General features: G+C 40.9%; 1 long non-coding RNA gene across 1 annotated transcript in view; it reads left to right on the top strand.

Moving 5' to 3' along the window:
- LOC148775474 (uncharacterized) overlaps nt 1–17279 on the top strand; it is an 84587-nt gene extending 67308 nt beyond the window's left edge. Inside the window, exon 3 of the long non-coding RNA XR_016039244.1 lies at nt 17099–17279. This is a non-coding gene — a long non-coding RNA (uncharacterized LOC148775474). The remainder of the gene's footprint in view (nt 1–17098) is intronic.
- The last annotated feature ends 2953 nt before the right edge of the window (nt 17280–20232 follow it).

Raw genomic sequence — 20232 nt, 5'->3', positions numbered from 1 at the left:
CCTCTGAGCGTCTCTGGTGGGAATGGGGTTTGATTCTAAATGTGAATCCGTCCCTCCTACCATCTTGCTGGGGCTTCTCCTTTGCCCTTGGGTGTGGGGTATCTCCTCACAACTGCTCCAGCACCTACCGTCTTACTGGGGTTTCTCTGACCTTGGACGTGGGGTATCTCTTACCTCATGTAGGGTATTACTTTGCCAACAGAGGTCCATCTAGTCAAAGCTATGGTTTTTCCAGTAGTCATGTATGGATGTGCAAGTTGGAGTATAAAGACAGCTGAGTGCTGAAAAACTGATGCTTTTGAACTGTGGTGTTGGAGAAGACTGTTGAGAGTCCCTTGGACTGCAAGGAGATCCAACCATCCTAAAGGAAATCAGTCCTGAATATTCGTTGGAAGGACTAATGTTGAAGCTGAAGCTCCAATACTTTGGCCACCTGATGCGAAGAGCTGACTCATTTGAAAAGATCCTGATGCTGGAAAAGATTGAAGGTGGGAGGAGAAGGGGATGGCAGAGGATGAGATGGTTGGATGGCATCACCAACTCAAAGGACATGAGTTTGAGTAAACTCTAGGAGTTGGTGATGGACAGGGAGGCCTGCCATGTTCATGGGGTTGCAATGAATCAGACACAACTGAGCAACTGAACTGAACTGAGAACAAATAATTTCACAATTTGTATAGAAATACAAAAAACCTCAAATAACCAAAGCAATCTTGAGAAAAATGAATGGAACTAGAGGAATCAACCTACCTAACTTTAGACTATACTACAAAGTTACAGTCATCAGGACAGTATGATACTGGCACAAAGACAGAAATATAGATCAATGAGACAAAATGGAAAGCCCAGAGATAAATCCACGCACCTATGGACACCTTAGTTTTGACAAAGGAGACAAGAATGTACAATGGAGAAAAGACATTCTCTTTAGCAAGTGGTGCTGGGAAAACTGGTCAACTACTTGTAAAAGAATGAAACTAGAACACTTTCTAACACCATACACAGAAATAAACTCAAAATGGATTAGAGATCTAAATGTAAGACCAGAAACTATAAAACTCCTAGAGGAAAACATAGGCAGAACACTCTCTGACATAAATCACAGCAGGATCCTCTCTGACCCACCTCCCACAGTAATGGAAATAAAAGCAAAAATAAACAAATGGGACCTATTAAACTTAAAAGCTTTTGCACAATGAAGGAAACTGTAAGCAAGGTGAAAAGACAGCCTTCAGAATGGGAGAAAATAATAGCAAACGAAGCAACTGACAAAGAATTAATCTCCAAAATATACAAAATTGAGCAGCTCATGCAGCTCAATACCAGAAAAATAAATGACCATATCAAAAAATGGACCAAAGAACTAAACAGACATTTCTCCAAAGGAGACAAACAGATGGCTAACAAACACATGAAAAGATGCTCAACATCACTCATTATCAGAGAAATGCAAATCAAAACCACAATGAGGTACCATTTCACACCAGTCAGAATGGCTGCTATCAAAAAGTCTACAAACAACAAATGCTGGAGAAAAGGGAACCCTCTTACACTGTTGGTGGGAATGCAAACTAGTACAACCACTATACAGAACAGCATGGAGATTCCTTGAAAAACTAGAAATAGAACTGCCATATGACCCAGCAACACCACTGCTGGGCATACACACTGAGGAAACCAGAATTGAAAGAGGCACATGTACCCCAGTGTTCATCGCAACACTGTTTATAATAGCCAGGACATGGAAGCAACCTAGATGTCCATCTGCAGATGAATGGATAAGAACGCTGTGGTACATGTACACAATGGAGTATTACTCAGCTATTAAAAAGAACGCATTTGAATCAATTCTAATGAGGTGGATGAAACTGGAGCCTGTTATACATAGTGAAGTAAGTCAGAAGGAAAAACACCAAATACAACATATTAACACATATATATGGAATTTAGAAAGATGGTAATGATGACTCTATATTTGAGACAGCAAAAGAGATACAGATGTAAAGAATAGACTTCTGGACTCTGGGAGAAGGCGAGGGTGGGATGATTTGTGAGAATAGCATTGAAACATGTATATTACCATATGTGAAATACATCACCAGTTCAAGTTCGAGGCATGAAACAGGGCACTCAAAGCCGGTGCACTGGGACAACGCTGAGGGATGGAATGGGGAGGGAGGTCGGAGGGGGGTTCAGGATGGGGGACACAGGTACACCCATGCTGATTCATGTTAATGTATGGCAAAAACCACCACAATATTGTAAAGTAATTAACCTCCAATTAAAAGAAATTAATTTTAAAAAGTTAAAAAAGAGACAGTGGAGAGTCTTATGGGAGGTTTCATGGGCCAAGCCTAGAAGAAACTAGCATTATTTTCTCCCACACTTTACTGGCTAGGACTTAGGCAGACAGTCTCATCTAACTGCAGGGAGCACTGTGAAGTCCAGCCTGACTGTGTGCTCAGGAAACAGGAAAGAGGATGTTAGAGAATGGATAGCCAGCTCTGTCATGACACTCACTACATTTTTTAAAACTTATTGTTTTGTATTGGGGTATAGTTGATTAACAATGTTGGGTAAGTTTCAGGTGAACAGCAAAGGGACTCAGCCATATGCATGTACACATGTATCCATTTCCCCCCAAACTCTCCTCCCATCCAGGCTGCCATGTAACACGGAACAGATTTCCTTGTGCTATATAGTAGGTCCTTGTTGGTTATCCATTTTAAATACAGCAGAGTGTACATGTCCATCCCCAGTGCCCTAACTATCCCTTCTCCCCATCCTTCCTCCTTGGGAACCATAAATTCAATCTTTAAGTCTGGACACTTGGTACATTTTGTTGAATAAATTAGTAATCAAAACTTCGCACATAAACATGGGATTTCTTTACTTTCTTCCTTTTTTTTTTTCGATGAGAACTACTGTGAGAGGCAGTAGTCTTTCAGTCCATATTACTCAGTGTAGACAGGACTTAAATTCCCTTGTAAGTACAGGGATTCATTCTTTCTGAGGCTTACCCTGAATCAGCAAGACAAACTGCACTTTAACTCAGGAAACTGCACAGTGCAGCTTAGAGATATTTCTGTCAAAAATAGTTATAACGTCTTCTGGTACTTGTATAATTAACACAGGAATCAGTAAGACTCTGTTTTCTGATGTGAATTATCCCCTCAAGGTTCTGAATAGGATATGAATTGTGAAACATTAAAAAAAAATTCTTGGCATGCTAATCTTTAGGAGGTCTCATTTAAATCTGGCAAGCTATACACCTAGTTCTCAGTTAGCCTGTGATTTTGCAAGGCTCTTAGCGTTGGTGATAAGCTGGTGGTAAAATATTTTGGTTTCTTTAAAGAACTTTAAAATATATATATAACAAAGAGTATATAGAATACAAGCATACCATTTAGAGAGAAAAAAAAATCCATATGTTCACCAAAAAGGCCAATAAGTGAAGCGTGACTGTGTCTCAGGGATCCTCTGTGTCTCTCCCTCGTCTCCCATGTGTGAAGTGAAGTCGCTCAGTCGTGTCCGACTCTTTGCAACCCCATAGACTGTAGCCTACCAAGCTCCTCTGTCCATGGGATTTTCCAGGCAATAGTACTGGAGTGGATTGCCATTTCCTTCTCCAGGGGATCTTCCCAACCCAGGGCTCGAACCCAGGTCTCCCGCATTGTAGACAGACGCTTTACCATCTGAGCCACCAGGGAAGTCCCCATCTCCCATAGGTGACCACTATCTGAGCTTTAATTTCTTTCCTTTTTTTTTTTTTAAATTAACTTTTTCTTTTTTACTTTTGTTCATGGGCTTTACGCATATGGAATCAGTGTATATATTCACTCATGTCTTAAGTTTTTTAACTCAATCCTGTGTCTTTGTGATTGAAACACGCTGATGCATGAAATGTACATTGTTTATTTCAACTTCTATATTTATATTTCATTGAATAAATATATATATAATTGTTTCAAACAACTTTTTTATTACATGGAGAATTCTAACCATTCACAAATGCAGAATGGTGTCATGATTCTCCATGTACTCACTAGGTTCAATAATTACCATTTCACGGTCAATCCTGTTTCATCCAAGTTCCCACCTGATCCATTCTCACTGGTATTATTTTGAACCAAATTCTGTATATCATCATCATTTCCCTGTATCCCTAGATACATGAAATAGTGTACATGAATTTCTAAATTTCTCTAAAAAATTAAAAGAATAACTACTATTATCATGCCAAGATTAACAATAACTCTTAGTATTATCAGATTTTCCATGTTCAAATTCCCAATGACTCATGTCACTTTTGAGTGTATTTTTTATAGTTAAAAAAAAAATCAGAATCCAGATAGGGTCCACACAGTGTGATTAACTGATATTTTTGGTGTCTTCTTAAATCTATAGTTTTATGTCCACCCTGCCCCTTGCAACATTTATTGAAGAAAATTTTTGTCTTATAGAGCTGCCCACTTTGAATCTTGCTGATTACATCCCCAGGATGTACTTTGACACATCATTCTCTGTTCTGTATTTCCTGTAAATTAATATTTGGATATAGAGCTTTATCCAGACTCAGATTTTATTTATTTATTTACTTTTGGCCAGGCTACATTAGAGATAGTGTTCTGTTCTTTCATGACACAAATAACATCTGGTTATCTTTCCCTTGGAGTTCTGAGAAGCTGTTGATGGTTAACATTCAGGTCTATTCAAGTAGGTGTTACTATTTATCCTTTCAAATGTTGATGAGTATTTAGGTTGTTTCTAGGTTTTTGCTACTATGAATAATATGTATTACTGTACATATTCCTATACTTTGTATGTTATATATCATGTATATTGTTATATGTTAAAAATATTCTTATTCTTTCTGGTTAATAACTTAAGCAAGAATTTTTCTAGAAACGGGGTGGCTGAGTTGCAGGGCCTGTTCAAGTTTAACTTTATAGTCAATGCCTAAGTCTTTTCTAAAGCAATCCTTCTAATTTACACTCCAATCAAGAGTAGGTGAGAATTCTTGCAGCGTCATTGCTTTGTCCAACTTAAGTTTAGTCCATCTGGTGGATGTATAACAGTATTTCATTGCAGTTTTCATTTTCACAATAATGGGGCATTCAGTGTAAGGGTCATACATGACCAAGGACATTTCTCACCAACCAAACTGAACTGGCTTAAAGAGGACTTGTGGAAGAAAGATTAAATCCAGATGTGTGTTTCTTCTTAGTTCGTTAGTTAGTTCAGTTGCTCAGTCGTGTCCGACTCTTTGCGACCCCATGAATCACAGCACGCCAGGCCTCCCTGTCCATCACCAACTCCCAGAGTTCACTCATACTCATGTCCATCGAGTTGGTGATGCCATCTAGCCATCTCATTCTCTGTCGTCCCCTTCTCTTCCCGCCCCCAATCCCTCCCAGCATCAGACTCTTTTCCAGTGAGTCAACTCGTCGCATGAGGTGGCCAAAGTATTGCAGTTTCAGCTTTAGCATCAGTCCTTCCAATGAACACCCAGGATTGATCTCCTTTAGAATGGACTGTTTGGATCTCCTTGCAGTCCAAGGGACTCTCAAGAGTCTTCTCCAGCACCACAGTTCAAAAGCATCAATTCTTCGGCGATCAGCTTTCTTCACAGTCCAACTCTCACATCCATACATGACCACGGGAAAAACCATAGCCTTGACTAGACAGACCCTTGTTGGCAAAGTAATGTCTCTGCTTTTTAATATGCTATCCAGGTTGGTCATAACTTTCCTTCCAAGGAGTAAGCATCTTTTAATTTCCTGGCTGCAATCAGCATCTGCAGTGATTTTGGAGCCCAATAAACTAAAGTCTGACACTGTTTCCACTGTTTTCCCATCTATTTCCCATGAAGTGATGGGACCAGATGCCATGATCTTTGTTTTCTGAATGTTGAGCTTCAAGCCAACATTTTCACTCTCCTCTTTCATCAGGAGGCTCTTTGGTTCTTTTTCGCTTTCTGCCATAAGGGTGGTGTCATCTGCATATCTGAGGTTATTGATATTTCTCCCAGCAATCTTGATTCCAGCTTGTGTTTCTTCCAGCCCAGCGTTCCTCATGATGTACTCTGCATATAAGTTAAATAAACAGGGTGACAATATACAGCCTTGACGTACTCCTTTTCCTATTTGGAACCAGTCTGTTGTTCCATGTCCAGTTCTAACTGTTGCTTCCTGACCTGCATACGTGTTTCTTCTTAGACCCTCATCAAACAGAATTTAGTACAGGTGTTCACCACCCCTCCCCTGAAGATTTATTTCTTGTGCATTTTACATATGTTTTCTGACATCTCTAATTGGAAATTCACCTTAGTTATTTCTGAAAGAACTTACTCACACCACAGTCTTGATAACCGTAATATATTCTCCAGGTTTCCCTGATAGCTCAGTTGGTAAAGATTCTGCCTGCAATGCAGGAGACCCTGATCAAATCCCTTATGATTATACTGTGGAAGTGACAAATAGATTCAATGGATTAGATCTGATAGAGTGTCTGAAGAACGGTGGACGAATGTTCATGACATTGTACAGGAGGCGGTGATCAAGATCATCCCCAAGAAAAAGAAATGCAAAAAGGTAAAATGGTTGTCTGAGGAGGCCTTAAAGATAGCTGAGAAAAGAAGAGAAGCTAAAGGCAAAGGAGAAAAGGAAAGATATACCCATTTGAATGCAGAGTCCCAAAGAATAGCAAGGAGAAATAAGAAAGACTTCATCAGTGATCAATGCAAATAAATAGAGGAAAACAATAGAATAGGGAAGACTAGAGATCTCTTCAAGAAAATTGGAGATACCAAGGGAACATTTCATGCAAAGATGGGCACAATAAAGGACAGAAACCCACTCCAGTATTCTTGCCTGGAGAATCCCATGGACGGAGAAGCCTGGTAGCCTGGTAGGCTACGGTCCACGGGGTCACAAAGAGTTGGACACGACTGAGAGACGGAAAGGAACAGCAGTTCCAGTTTTTCAAGGAATCTCCATGCTGTTCTCCATAGTGGCTGTACTAGTTTGCATTCCCACCAACAGTGTAAGAGGGTTCCCTTTTCTCCACACCCTCTCCAGCATTTATTGTTTGTAGATATTGTTTTTGATAGCAGCCATTCTGACCAGAGTGAGATGGTACAGAATTATGGTTTTGATTTGCATTTCTCTGATAATGAGTGATGTTGAACATCTTTTCATCAGTTTGTTAGCCATCTGCATGTCTTCTTTGGAGAAATGTCTGTTTAGTTCTTTGGTCCATTTTTTGATAGGGTCATTTAGTTTTCTGGTATTGAGCTGCATGAGCTGCTCAAGTTTGTTTATTTTGGAGATTAATTCTTTGTCAGTTGCTTCGCTTGCCATTATTTTCTCCCATTCTGAAGGCTGTCTTTCACCTTGCTTATAGTTTCCTTCATTGTGCAAAAACTTTTAAGTTTAATTAGGTCTCATTTATTTATTTTTGCTTTTATTTCCATTACTCTGGGAGGTGGATCAGAGAGGATCCTGCTGTGATTTATGTCAGAGAGTGTTCTGCCTATGTTTTCCTCTAGGAGTTTTACAGTTTGTGGTCTTACATTTAGATCTCTAATCCATTTTGAGTTTATTTCTGTGTATAGTGTTGGAAAGTGTTCTAGTTTCATTCTTTTACAAGTGGTTGACCAGTTTTCCCAGAACCACTTGCTAAAGAGAATGTCTTTTCTCTATCATATATTCTTACCTCTGTTATCAAAGGTAAGGTGTCCATAGGTGCATGGATTTATCTCTGGGCTTTCTATTTTGTCTCATTGATCTATATTTCTGTCTTTGTGCCAGTATCATACTGTCTTGATGACTGTAACTTTGTAGTATATTCTGAAGTCAGGCAGGTTGATTCCTCCGGTTCCATTCCTCTTTTTCAAAATTGCTTTGGCTATTTGAAGTTTTTTTGTATTTCCATACAAATTGTGAAATTATTTGTTCTAGTTCTCTGAAAAATACCATTGGTAGCTTGATAGGGATTGCATTGAATCTGCAAAGAACAGCTAAAGAGCCTCTTGATGAAAGTGAAAGAGGAGAGTGAAAAAGTTGGCTCAGAACTCATCATTCAGAAAACTAGGATCATCGCATCCAGTCCCATCACTTCATGTCAAGTAGATGGAGAAACAATGGAAACTGTGACAGACTTTTTTCGGGTGGATCCAAAATCACTGCAGATGGTGATTGTAGCCATGAAATTAAAAGATGCTTGCTCCTTGGAAGGAAAGCTATGACAAACCTAGACAGCATATTAAAAAGCAGAGACATTATTTTACCAACAAAGGTGTCTCATCAAAGCTATGGTTTTTCCAGAAGTCATGTATGGATGTAAGAGTTGGACTATAATGAAAGCTGAGTGCTGAAGAATTACTGCTTTTGCACTGTGGTGTTGGAGAAGACTCTTGAGAGTCCGTTGGACTGCAAGGAGTTCAAACCAGTCAATCCTAAAGGAAATCAGTCCTGAATATTCATTGGAAGGACTAATGCTGAAGCTGAAATTCCAATACTTTGGCCACCTGATGCGAATAACTGACTCACTGGAAAAGATCCTGATGCTGGGAAAGACTGAAGGCGGGAGGAGAAGGGGATGAAAGAGGATGAGATGGCTGGATGGCATCACCGACTCAATGAACATGAGTTTGAGCAAGCTCCAGGAGTTGGTGATGGACAGGGAAACCTGGTGTGCTGCAATCCATGTGGTTGCAAAGAGTTGGATACGACTGAGCAACTGATCTGAACTGAATATGTTCTCCTTCATGTAAGTTAAAGTGAGTAAACCTATAGAAGGGCATTTCCCAGTTTGTAGCATGGAGGATATGATAGCAAGAATATTGATCTAATGAAAAGCCATACTTTTCATGGAAGGGGTGAAATCACTAGGATTAAGGTGGCAGACCAAGAAGAAGTTTCTTTGTTCATGCAATTCCTCCAAAGGCAACATTACAAGTCTCAAAATGAGGAAAGGTTAGTTCATCCTAATTTTGGTGAGATGTGTTAAAAAGCTGGTGCATGCCATGACAAACACAAAATTTAAGAGACCTCATTTAACTTCGGGTTACCCTCCATTAGAAGAAGTCTGGCAGTAACTCATTAACTGTGGGAGAAGTTTGTGTGGATATAGCATAAGCCATCCTCTTAACACTTTTTGGGTACTCAGTTCTCAATAAATGTCTTCATGTATGGATTGGTTGATTTTGAGATGATTTGTAATTTGTTCTTATTAAGGAATATTTATGAGTTATTTAATATGTTACCACTTTGGCAGGATATGTGCCTTTAAGGGATATAAAACCTTAAGTAAATGAACACAGCTCCTAAATTGGAATTTCAGGTGCCAGAGACCACAGTTAGTTCTCTGTTTAGGACTCTTCATCATAGTGGCAGAATGAGGCTGCCAAGAAGATACCTTTTTCTGCGATGCTTGTTGCCCTTCTTGGGAGGAAATCTAGGACAGAAGGTGGAGCTATATTTCTTAGTCAACAGCTGCCAAGATTGACCCCAAACAGCAGCTTTAAGTGGCAGTGGGATATGGAAATGCATGGGGGCATTTTTGGTTTTTCAAAATGGTCTCAGGAATAGTGGTCTTGGGCAATGATGGCATTTAGTGCATGGGGGGCCAGGGGGGCAAAATGTCTTACAATAACTTGAACTGTTTTATCTAGCAAATAATGGTCCTTCCTTAAATGCCAATAGCTCCTCTTGAGGAACACTGCAGACTTATTAGAGGGAGTAAGTTCTTTTGTCTTTGTGTTTTTTAAAAAATGCAAAGGTTTTAGGCAATAAATACTCTTTTTTTTTGAGGGGGGAGTTGGGTGCTTCGCTGACAGCTCAGTTGGTAAAGAATCCACCTGCAATGTGCAAGACCCCAGTTCTATTCTTGGGTTCAGAAGATCCAATGGAGAAGGGATAGGCTACCCACTCCAGTATTCTTGGGCTTCCCTTGTGGCTTTGACTGTGTGATCACAAAGCCTTTGACTGTGTGGATCACAATAAACTGTGGAAAATTCTGAAAGAGATAGGAATACCAGACCACCTTATCTGCCTCCTGAGAAGTCTGTGTGCAGGTCAAGAAGCAACAGTTAGAACCAGACATGGAACAACAGACTGGTTCCAAATTGGGAAAGGAGTACGTCAAGGCTGTATATTGTCACCCTGCTTATTTAACTTACATGCAAAATACATCATGAGAAATGCTGGGCTGGATGAAGCACAAGTTGGAATTAAGATTACTGAGAGAAACCTCAGTTATGCAGATGACATTACCCTTATGGCAGAAAGCAAAGAGCAACTAAAGAGCCTCTTGATGAAAGTGAAAGAGAAGAGTGAAAAAGTTGGCTTAGAACTCAACATTCAAAAAACTAAGATCATGGCATCTGGTCCCATCACTTCATGGCAAGTAGATGCAGAAACAATGGAAACCATGACAGACTTTGTTTTGTTTTGTTTTGGGCTCCAAAATCACTGCAGATGGTGATTGTAGCCATGAAATTAAAAGATGCTTGCTCCTTGGAAGGAAAACTATGACAAACCTAGACAGCATATTAAAAAGCAGAGACATTACTTTGTCAACAAAGGCCTATTTAGTCAAGCTATGGTTTTTCCAGTGGTCATGTATGGATGTGAGAGTTGGACTGTGAAGAAAGCTGAGTGCCAAAGAATCAATGCTTTTGAACTGTGGTGTTGGAGAAGACTCTTGAGAGTCCCTTGGACTGCAAGGAGATCAAACCAGTCAATCCTAAAGGAAATCAGTCCTGAATAGTCATTGGAAGGACTGATGCTGAAGCTGAAACTCCAATACTTTGGCCACCTTATCTGAAGAACTGACTCATTGGAAAAGATCCTGATACTGGGAAAGATTGAAGGCGGGAGAAGGGGATGACAGAGGATGAGATGGTTGGATGGTGTCACCGACTCAATGGACATGAGTTTGAGTCAACTCTGGGAGTTGGTGATGGACAGGGAAGCCTGGCGTGCTGCAGTCCATGGGGTCACAAAGAGTCAGACATGACGGAGCAACTGAACTGAACTATGGTTCCGCTGGCAAAGAATTTGCCTGCATTGTGGGTGGGAGGCCTGGGTTCGATCCCTGGGTTCAGAAGATCCCCTGGAGAAGGGAAAGACTACCTACCCCTGTATTCTGGCTTGGAGAATTCCAGGGACGTGGGGTTTTTAGGCAACAAATACTCTCTTTTTCAGTTTCTAGCTTACAGTGAGCGCTCGTGCTCACAGTCCGTTTCTCTAATAGTGATGTGACCTTAACCCAGTTCCTCAGCCTTTCTGTGCTTCAGCTTCTTGTCAGTTAGTTGAGGATCATTTTAGCAGCTGTTTTATGCAGTTGTGACATTTAAATGAATCAGTACATTTAAACCGTGTAGAAGGTTTCTGAGCCCGTGAAACCCTCAAAGATGCTAGCTGTGGTCATCCTTTTTCCTGTTCCCTCTCATAAAACTTTCCATTGCCCAGGAGTTATTGCAAAGACATCACTCTGACATGTGACTCCTCTGAGGGTGAGACAAGTTCCTATGACTCCAAGTCACTGTGAAAAAGACAAAAAGGATCATTGTAAGACAACAGAGAGACGTCATAAACCAATATGACTGACTTCCTGATTTTGTCTGGGGGACTGGCAAATGTGAACCCTTACAGAAACTCTGTTTTGTAAATAAAGTTTTATTGGAACACCCGTTTGTTTTCAGATTGGCTCTGATCTCTTTCCTGCAGTAGACTTGAGTAACTGCCATCAAGACTGTGGCCTGCAAAGACTAAAATATTTACTATATACTAGTCCTTTACCGCGGAGAAGGCACTGGAGACCCACTCCAGTACTCTTGCCTGGAAACTCCCATGGACGGAGGAGCCTGGTAGGCTGCAGTCCATGGGGTTGCTAAGAGTCAGACACGACTGAGCGACTTCACTTTCACTTTTCACTTTCATGCATTGGAGAAGGAAATGGCAACGCACTCCAGTGTTCTTGCCTGGAGAATCCCAGGGACGGGGGAGCCTGGTAGGCTGTCGTCTGTGGGGTCGCACAGAGTCGGACATGACTGACGTGACTTAGCATCAGCAGTCCTTTACAGAGAAGGTAATGGCAACCCACTCCAGTATTCTTGCCTTGAGAATCCCAGGGACAGAGGAGCCTGGTGGGCTACCATCTATGGGGTTGCACAGAGTCGGACACAACTGAAGCAACTTAGCAGCAGCAGCAGTCCTTTACCGGAAATGTTTCTTGACCTCCCTGGTCTAGCAAATAATTTGCCTTATAAGGCTACTTATCAGTGTCACCCAGTTGCTACTTCTTAACATCGTTCAAAAAGATGTAGCAAAGGTTGTTTTTTTGTTTTTAATTTTTTATTCTATGTTGGAGTGTAGCCAATTAACAATGTTGTGATAGTTTCAGGTGAACAGCAAAGGGACTCAGCCATGCATGCATCCATTCTCCCCCAACCTCCCTTCCTATCCAGGCTGCTGCATAATACTGAGCAGAGTTCTTGTACTATATAGAAGGTCCTTGTTGGCTATCTCTTTTAAATATTGCAGTGTGTACATGTCCATCCCAGACTCCCTGTCTTCTGATCCTGCCCCCGCTCCATAACGGTACATTTGTTCTCTAAGTCTGTGAGTCTGTTTCTGTTTTGTAAATAAGTTCATTTGTATCATTTCATTTTAGATTCTGCATCTAAGGGATGTCATATGATGTTTTGCTTTCTCTGTCTGACTTCCTTTACCCGGTGTGAAAATCTCTGGGTTCATGAATGCCACACTCAAAGGTTTTATATAGTGATAGTAATGCTGATGATAATTGCTAACATGGTATTTACTTACTATGGCCAGGCATGTTTCTAAATACAGGGATTAACCCTTTTAAATAAGCATCTACCATAACGCCTGATGTCTCAGTATCTGTCAAGTGTATTCAGTTAGTAACGATAAACACAGGCAATAGCTGGATGGTGAAGAAAGTCTTTTAAATGTGATAACTTTATGGTAAGAAGAATGTGAGAAGCCATATCCGAGCAAAGGAGAGTTTAGTTATCTTGGAATGTGTTTTACAATGTAAAAGAAATTCATTGCCCTCAAGTCAGTTTATTTCAGTGCAATCCCAATAAAAGTGGCAGTTTTAAAATGGTGATTTAAGCTAACTTTAAAGTTAATTTGAATGGTAAATGTATAAGAATGGGCAAGGAGTGTTTGAAAGAGTGATTACCTCGCAAGATATCAGTATGTTATGAAGTGGTATAAATTCTAAAAGTTGGTTCTTGGTAGAAGAATGAATAGCTCCATATATTACAACAGAGGATATCCAGAGTTGTGTGTGACAAGATAAAGCACGGCGTAGATTTTCATTCAGTGGGGGAAGGACAGACTTTGTGTCGTGTGACTCAGTTACTCATCTGAAATTCCATACTGGGATTGGTGGGTCACAACACAGGTAGGGCTACGCTGTTGACAATTGTCTACATTTTCTCTTTTGCAAAAGAGTTGGACCAGTTTTTAGTCTTCTTGGCAGACTTCTCAGATGGCGCAGTGGTAAAGAACATGCTTGCCAAAGCAGGAGATGCAAGTGACCTGGGTTCAATCCCTGGGTTGGGAAGATCCCCTGGAGTAGGAAATGACAATCCACTCCAGTACTCAGTTCAGTTCACTTCAGTCGCTCAGTCGTGTCCGACTCTCCGCGACCCCATGAATCACAGCACGACAGGCCTCCCTGTCCATCACCAATTCCCGGAGTTCACACAAACTCATGTCCACAGAGTCGGTGATGCTTCCAGCCATCTCATTCTCTGTCGTCCACTTCTCCTCCCGCCCCCAACCTTTCCCAGCATCAGAGTCTTTTCCAGTGAGTCAACTCATCGCATGAGGTGGCCAAAGTATTGCAGTTTCAGCTTTAGCATTAGTCCTTTCAATGAACACCCAGGATTGATCTCCTTTAGAATGGACTGGTTGGATCTCCTTGCAGTCCAAGGGACTCTCAAGAGTCTTTTCCAGCACCACAGTTCAAAAGCATCAATTCTTTGGCGATCAGCTTTCTTCACAGTCCAACTCTCACATCCATATATGACCACGGGAAAAACCATAGCCTTGACTGGATGGACCTTTGTTGGCAAAGTAATGTCTCTGCTTTTTAATATGCTATCCAGGTTGGTCATAACTTTCCTTCCAAGGAGTAAGCGTCTTTTAATTTCATGGCTGCAATCAGCATCTGCAGTGATTTTGGAGCCCCAAAAAATAAAGTCTGACGCTGTTTCCACTGTTTCTCCATCTATTTCCCATAAAGTGATGGGACCAGATGCCATGATCTTTGTTTTCTGAATGTTGAGCTTCAAGCCAACCTTTTCACTCTCCTCTTTCACTTTCATCAAGAGGCTTTTGAGTTCCTCTTCACTTTCTGCCATAAGGGTAGTGTCATCTGCATATCTGAGGTTATTGATATTTCTCCCAGCAATCTTGATTCCAGCTTCTGCTTCTTCAGCCCAGCGTTCCTCATGATGTACTCTGCATATAATTTAAATAAGCAAGGTAACAATATACAGCCTTGACGTACTCCTTTTCCTATTTGGAACCAGTCTGTTGTTCCATGTCCAGTTCTAACTGTTGCTTCCTGACCTGCATACAGGTTTCTCAAGAGGCAGGTCAGGTGGTCTGGGATTCCCATCTCTTTCAGAATTTTCCACAGTTTATTGTGATCCACACAGTCAAAGGCTTTGGCATAGTCAAAGAAGCAGAAATAGATGTTTTTCTGGAACTCTCTTGCTTTCTCCATGATCCAGCGGATGTTGGCAGTCTCTGGTGCCTCTGCCTTTTCTAAAACCTGCTTGAACATCTGGGAGTTCACGGTTCACATACTGCTGAAGCCTGACTTGGAGAATTTTGAGCATGACTTTACTAGTGCGTGAGATGAGTGCAGTTGTGCGGTAGTTTAAACAGCCTTTGGCATTGCCTTTCTAGGGACTGGAATGAAGACTGACCTTTTCCAGTCCTGTGGCCACTGCTGAGTTTTCCAAATTTGCTGGCATATTGAGTGCAGCACTTTCACAGCATCATCTTTCAAGATTTGAAATAGCTCAACTGGAATTCCATCACCTCCACTAGCTTTGTTCGTAGTGATGCTTTCTAAGGCCCACTTGACTTCACATTCCAAGATGTCTGGCTCTAGGTCAGTGATCACGTTATGACTATCTTGGTCGTGAAGATCTTTTTTGTACAGTTCTTCTGTGTATTCTTGCCACCTCTTCTTAATATCTTCTGCTTCTGTTAGGTCCATACCATTTCTGTCCTTTATCGAGCCCATCTTTGCATGAAATGTTCCCTTGGAATCTCTAATTTTCTTGAAGAGATCTCTTGTTTTTCCTATTCTGTTGTTTTCCTCTATTTCTTTGCATTGATCACTGAGGAAGGCTTTCTTATCTCTCCTTGCTGTTCTTTGGAACTCTGCATTCAGATGCCTATATCTTTCCTTTTCTCCTTTGCTTTTCACTTCTCTTCTTTTCATAGCTATTTGTAAGGCCTCCTCAGACAGCCATTTTGCTTTTTTGCATTTCTTTTCCATGGGGATGATCTTGGTCCCTGTCTCCTGTACAATGTCACGAACCTCTGTCCAGAGTTCATCAGGCACTCATATCTATCAGATCTAGTCCCTTAAATCTATTTCTCACTTCCACTGTATAATCATAAGGGATTTGATTTAGGTCATATCTGAATGGTCTAGTGGTTTTCCCTACTTTCTTCAATTTCAGTCTGAATTTGGCAATAAGGAGTTCATGATCTGAGCCACAGTCAGCTCCTGGTCTTGTTTTTGCTAACTGTATACAGCTTCTCCATCTTTGGCTGCAAAGAATATAATCAATCTGATTTCGGTGTTGACCATCTGGTGATGTCCATGTGTAGAGTCTTCTCTTGTGTTGTTGGAAGAGGGTGTTTGCTATGACCAGTGCGTTCTCTTGGCAAAACTCTATTAGCCTTTGCCCTGCTTCATTTCGTGCTCCAAGGCCAAATCTGCCTGTTACTCCAGGTGTTTCTTGACTTCCTACTTTTGCATTCCAGTCCCCTATAATGAAAAGGACATCTTTTTTAGGTGTTAGTTCTAAAAGGTCTTGTAGGTCTTCATAGAACTGTTCAACTTCGGCTTCTTCAGTGTTACTGGTTGGGGCATAGGCCTGGATTACTGTAATATTGAATGGTTTGCCTTGGAAACGAACAGAAATCATTCTGTTGTTTTTAAGATTGCATCCAAGTACTGCATTTCGGACTCTTTTGTTGACCATGATGTCTAATCCATTTCTTCTAAGGGATTCCTGCCCACAGTTGTAGATATAATGGTCATCTGAGTAAATTCACCCATTCCAGTGCATTTTAATTCACTCCAGTATTACTGCCTGTAAAATCCCATGAACAGAGGAAGCAGGCAGGCTACAGTCCATGTGGTCACAAAGAGTCAGACATAACTCAGCGTACAAAAGCATAGCATTGGCAAGTATACCTTCCAAGGGAGTAAAATAGCCACCATGATAAAGTAATTTAGATTCTGGATATTGTTGACCAATCAGATCATGAGTGCAAAATGCAAAAGATTCTTATTTTTATTCTACTCTAGAGTTTAGCTGCTTTAGGATCAAACCCAGGTGTTGTTCAGTCACTCCGTCATGTCTGACTTTCTGTGACCCCGTGGACGGCAGCATGCCAGGCTTCCCTGTCCTTCACCATCTCCCAGAGTTGCTCAAACTCATGTCACTTGAGTTGGTGATGAATTAATTTTCCCCTTGATAAATCGCCATCACAGACGCCAACAGTGTAATTTATTCTTGAAGGAAATACCGTTTAGGGACACTAGAGGTCTCCACCTTACCGTGAAACAAATGACATCACAGAGGAAAACCTTAGAAGAAAAATTTCCATGGCAACAGTGAGTGGGTATCTTGTCCCGGGGGAGTTGGTGCCGTGTGCAACCTGTGTGACCCATGGGGACAGTTCATAACGAGTAGTTTCTAGTTTCTGTTGATGGGTGGATGTCATCTGTTGATGTTTTGAAATACAGACTGAAATCTGAGTAGGCTTTGTTGGACTTAGATTTTCCACTTGTTTTTCAGATTTGTGTCTTTGATTGGACGCCTGAAGCTGCTTAAAGCCTGCGGCACTGGAAAAAACAACAACCAAAAATGTGTGGTCATTACTATGAGCCATGGCAAAGAAATCCTCTTCCAGTTTGGATTTTAAACTGACTTTTTCCAAGTAACAACATCCTGTTTTTAAATTAATTGCATGCTGCTATTTGCATTGTAAAGGATCACATGTGAATTCAGAGAAACTTTGGGTTTATTAAAAAGAAAGGAAAAGATGCAACCCCCAAATCTGTGAGGTAGAATTAGACTTTGAATATGAAAACTTTTTAGGATGGTAATATTTCTTGGTATTTGTCTCTTACTGGAGAATGCTACAACCTGAGAGCTCACAGGTATGCTAAGCACACTCTCTGGAGTAAATGCCCATGTAGTCCCTCTCCCATCACTCAGGGCCTCTCTGACTTCCTTAAAAGAAACAGGAAGAGAGCTAAGCCTGCTTCCTTCCCTCTCCTTTTCTCTCCCCAGCTCCTTGGGCTACTACAGGCGGCGGGAGGGGAACCTGTTTGCTACTCCTTACAGGGTGCTGACCCACCCTCACCCACTGTTGGCACTCGGTGCCAGAACAATCTTCATCCAAACTCTGTTGGCTCCTTACAGAATCTTGGAGTTTATAGGGAGATTTGGTGTCTCGTTCCATCACAATGAGAATCTCAAGTTTGAAAACCCTCTACATCCCTCTGAAAAAGTGGCTATACATTCTGCTTGATTTTAGAAAAGGCAGAGGCACCAGAGATCAAATTGCCAACATCCGCTGGATCATGGAAAAAACAAGAGAGTTCCAGAAAAACATCTATTTCTGCTTCATTGACTATGCCAAAGCCTTTGACTGTGTGGATCACAAGAAACTGTGGAAAATTCTGAAAGAGATGGGAATCCCAGACCACCTGACCTGCCTCTTGAGAAACCTGTATGCAGGTCAGGAAGCAACAGTTAGAACTGTACATGGAACAGCAGACTGATTCCAAATAGGAAAAGGAGTACGTCAAGGCTGTATATTGTCACCCTGTTTATTTAACTTATATGCAGAGTACATCATGAGGAACGCTGGGCTGGAAGAAGCAGAAGCTGGAATCAAGATTGCTGGGAGAAATATCAATAACCTCAGATATGCAGATGACACCACCCTTATGGCAGAAAGTGAAGAGGAACTCAAAAGCCCCTTGATGAAAGTGAAAGAGGAGAGTGAAAGGTTGGCTTGAAGCTCAACATTCAGAAAACAAAGATCATGGCATCTGGTCCCATCACTTCATGGGAAATAGATGGGAAAACAATGGAAACAGTGTCAGACTTTATTTTTTTGGGCTCCAAAATCACTGCAGATGCTGATTGCAGCCATGAAATTAAAAGATGCTTACTCCTTGGAAGGAAAGTTAGGACCAACCTGGATAGCATATTAAAAAGCAGAGACATTACTTTGCTAACAAAGGTCCGTCTAGTCAAGGCTATGGTTTTTCCTGTGGTAATGTATGGATGTGAGAGTTGGACTGTGAAGAAAGCTGATTGCTGAAGAATTGATGCTTTTGAACTGTGGTGCTGGAGAAGACTCTTGAGAGTCCCTTGGACTGCAAGGAGATCCAACCAGTCCATTCTAAAGGAGATCAATCCTGGGTGTTCATTGGAAGGACTGATGCTAAAGCTGAAACTGCAATACTTTGGCCACCTCATGCGAAGAGTTGACTCACTGGAAAAGACTATGATGCTGGGAGGGATTGGGGGCGGGAGGAGAAGGGGACGACAGAGAATGAGATGGCTGGATGGTATCACCGACTTGATGGACATGAGTTTGAGTGAACTCCGGGAATTGGTGATGGACAGGGAGGCCTGGCGTGCTGTGATTCCTGGGGTTGCAAAGAGTCGGACACGACTGAGCGACTGAATTGAACTGAACTAATTCCCAGCTCCAGGGAACTTCCTACCTCCCAAGGAGCTTAATGCTTTCTTTTGTCCCTTCTGCCTCCTTTCCTCTCTTTCTTCCTTTCTTTTCTTTCTCTTTTTTATTTTTTTAATTATGGAACTATGACAATAATTTACAGGAGACTTGGAAAATATAGAACAAAGTTATATATAGTTCCACTCTTTCTTCCTTTCTTCAAGCAAATTTGAACATAAAATTCCATACTTGGTCTATGGAGATTTGGTGAGTTATTGAATTATATGTTCAAATTTGTTTTCTCTCAGGGTTTTGAAGACCTTATTCCATTGTCTTATAGCTTTCAGTGTTATAAACAGTCAGCAATTGTAGGTAGCCTCTTTCTTCTCTATGGAAGGTTTTTGGATCAACTTTCTCTTTCCCTCTCCCACCTCTCTATCCAAATCACCCGTGTTCTGAAATTTCTTTATTATGTGCTCTGATGAGAGTTTTTTTTCCATTAATTTTACTGGGTGTCAAAATAGTCTGTTCAAGCTAGAAACAGTATTTTAGCTCTGAGTTATTTTCCTGTACTATTTCTTTCAGAACTTCCTCCCCTTCCGCTATCTCTCCTTCTGTAACTCCTTTATTTGAACATTGAACCTCAGCCCTGAAACTTTTTCTTCTAACAGTTCTAAGCTTTCCTTTTTCTGGGAGATTAAGCTTTATTTCCAACCTATAAAGCTTTTAAAAAATTTCTCTTAGCAATGTTTTAAATTTCCCAAATAGTTTTTTCTTCTCTGAAAGCTGTTTGCAGTTTTATAGCATCCATTGTGTTCATGGATGTCCTATGGACACAATGCTTCCTTTTGTGTTTCTGAAGATAATAATTATTGTTGTTATTATTTAGTTTTCTTCTATTCCTCATATCTGTTGTTTTTGTTTTCCCTCAGTTTTTTTTTAAAAAAACCATGTTATTTCGTTTTCTGCCTTTTAGGCTAGTGCTTTTGTTCAAGTGCTTAGCGGTTTAGTTATCTTTTTATATTTTGGTAAAGCACTAAGATGATGATTGAGAAGTCTGCGATCTTGGAATGGGTTTATACAGTAGTAGGCTCACTTAGCAGTAAAGGGGCCCTTAGCCTCTTTGGACATCCCTAAATGGATGGATCTCCTGTCCTTTTCTCTTAGGCTGATCAGTTTTCTCTAAAAGGAATCCTACAGTTTCCAGCCATGGGAGAAATAATTACTCTGG

This window comes from Moschus berezovskii, chromosome 15 (genome assembly GCF_049115385.1).
Source record: "Moschus berezovskii isolate FMDL1 chromosome 15, NW_MosBer_1.0, whole genome shotgun sequence".
NCBI classification, from domain to species: domain Eukaryota; kingdom Metazoa; phylum Chordata; class Mammalia; order Artiodactyla; family Moschidae; genus Moschus; species Moschus berezovskii.
This window is presented reverse-complemented; position numbering and strand designations above follow the sequence as displayed.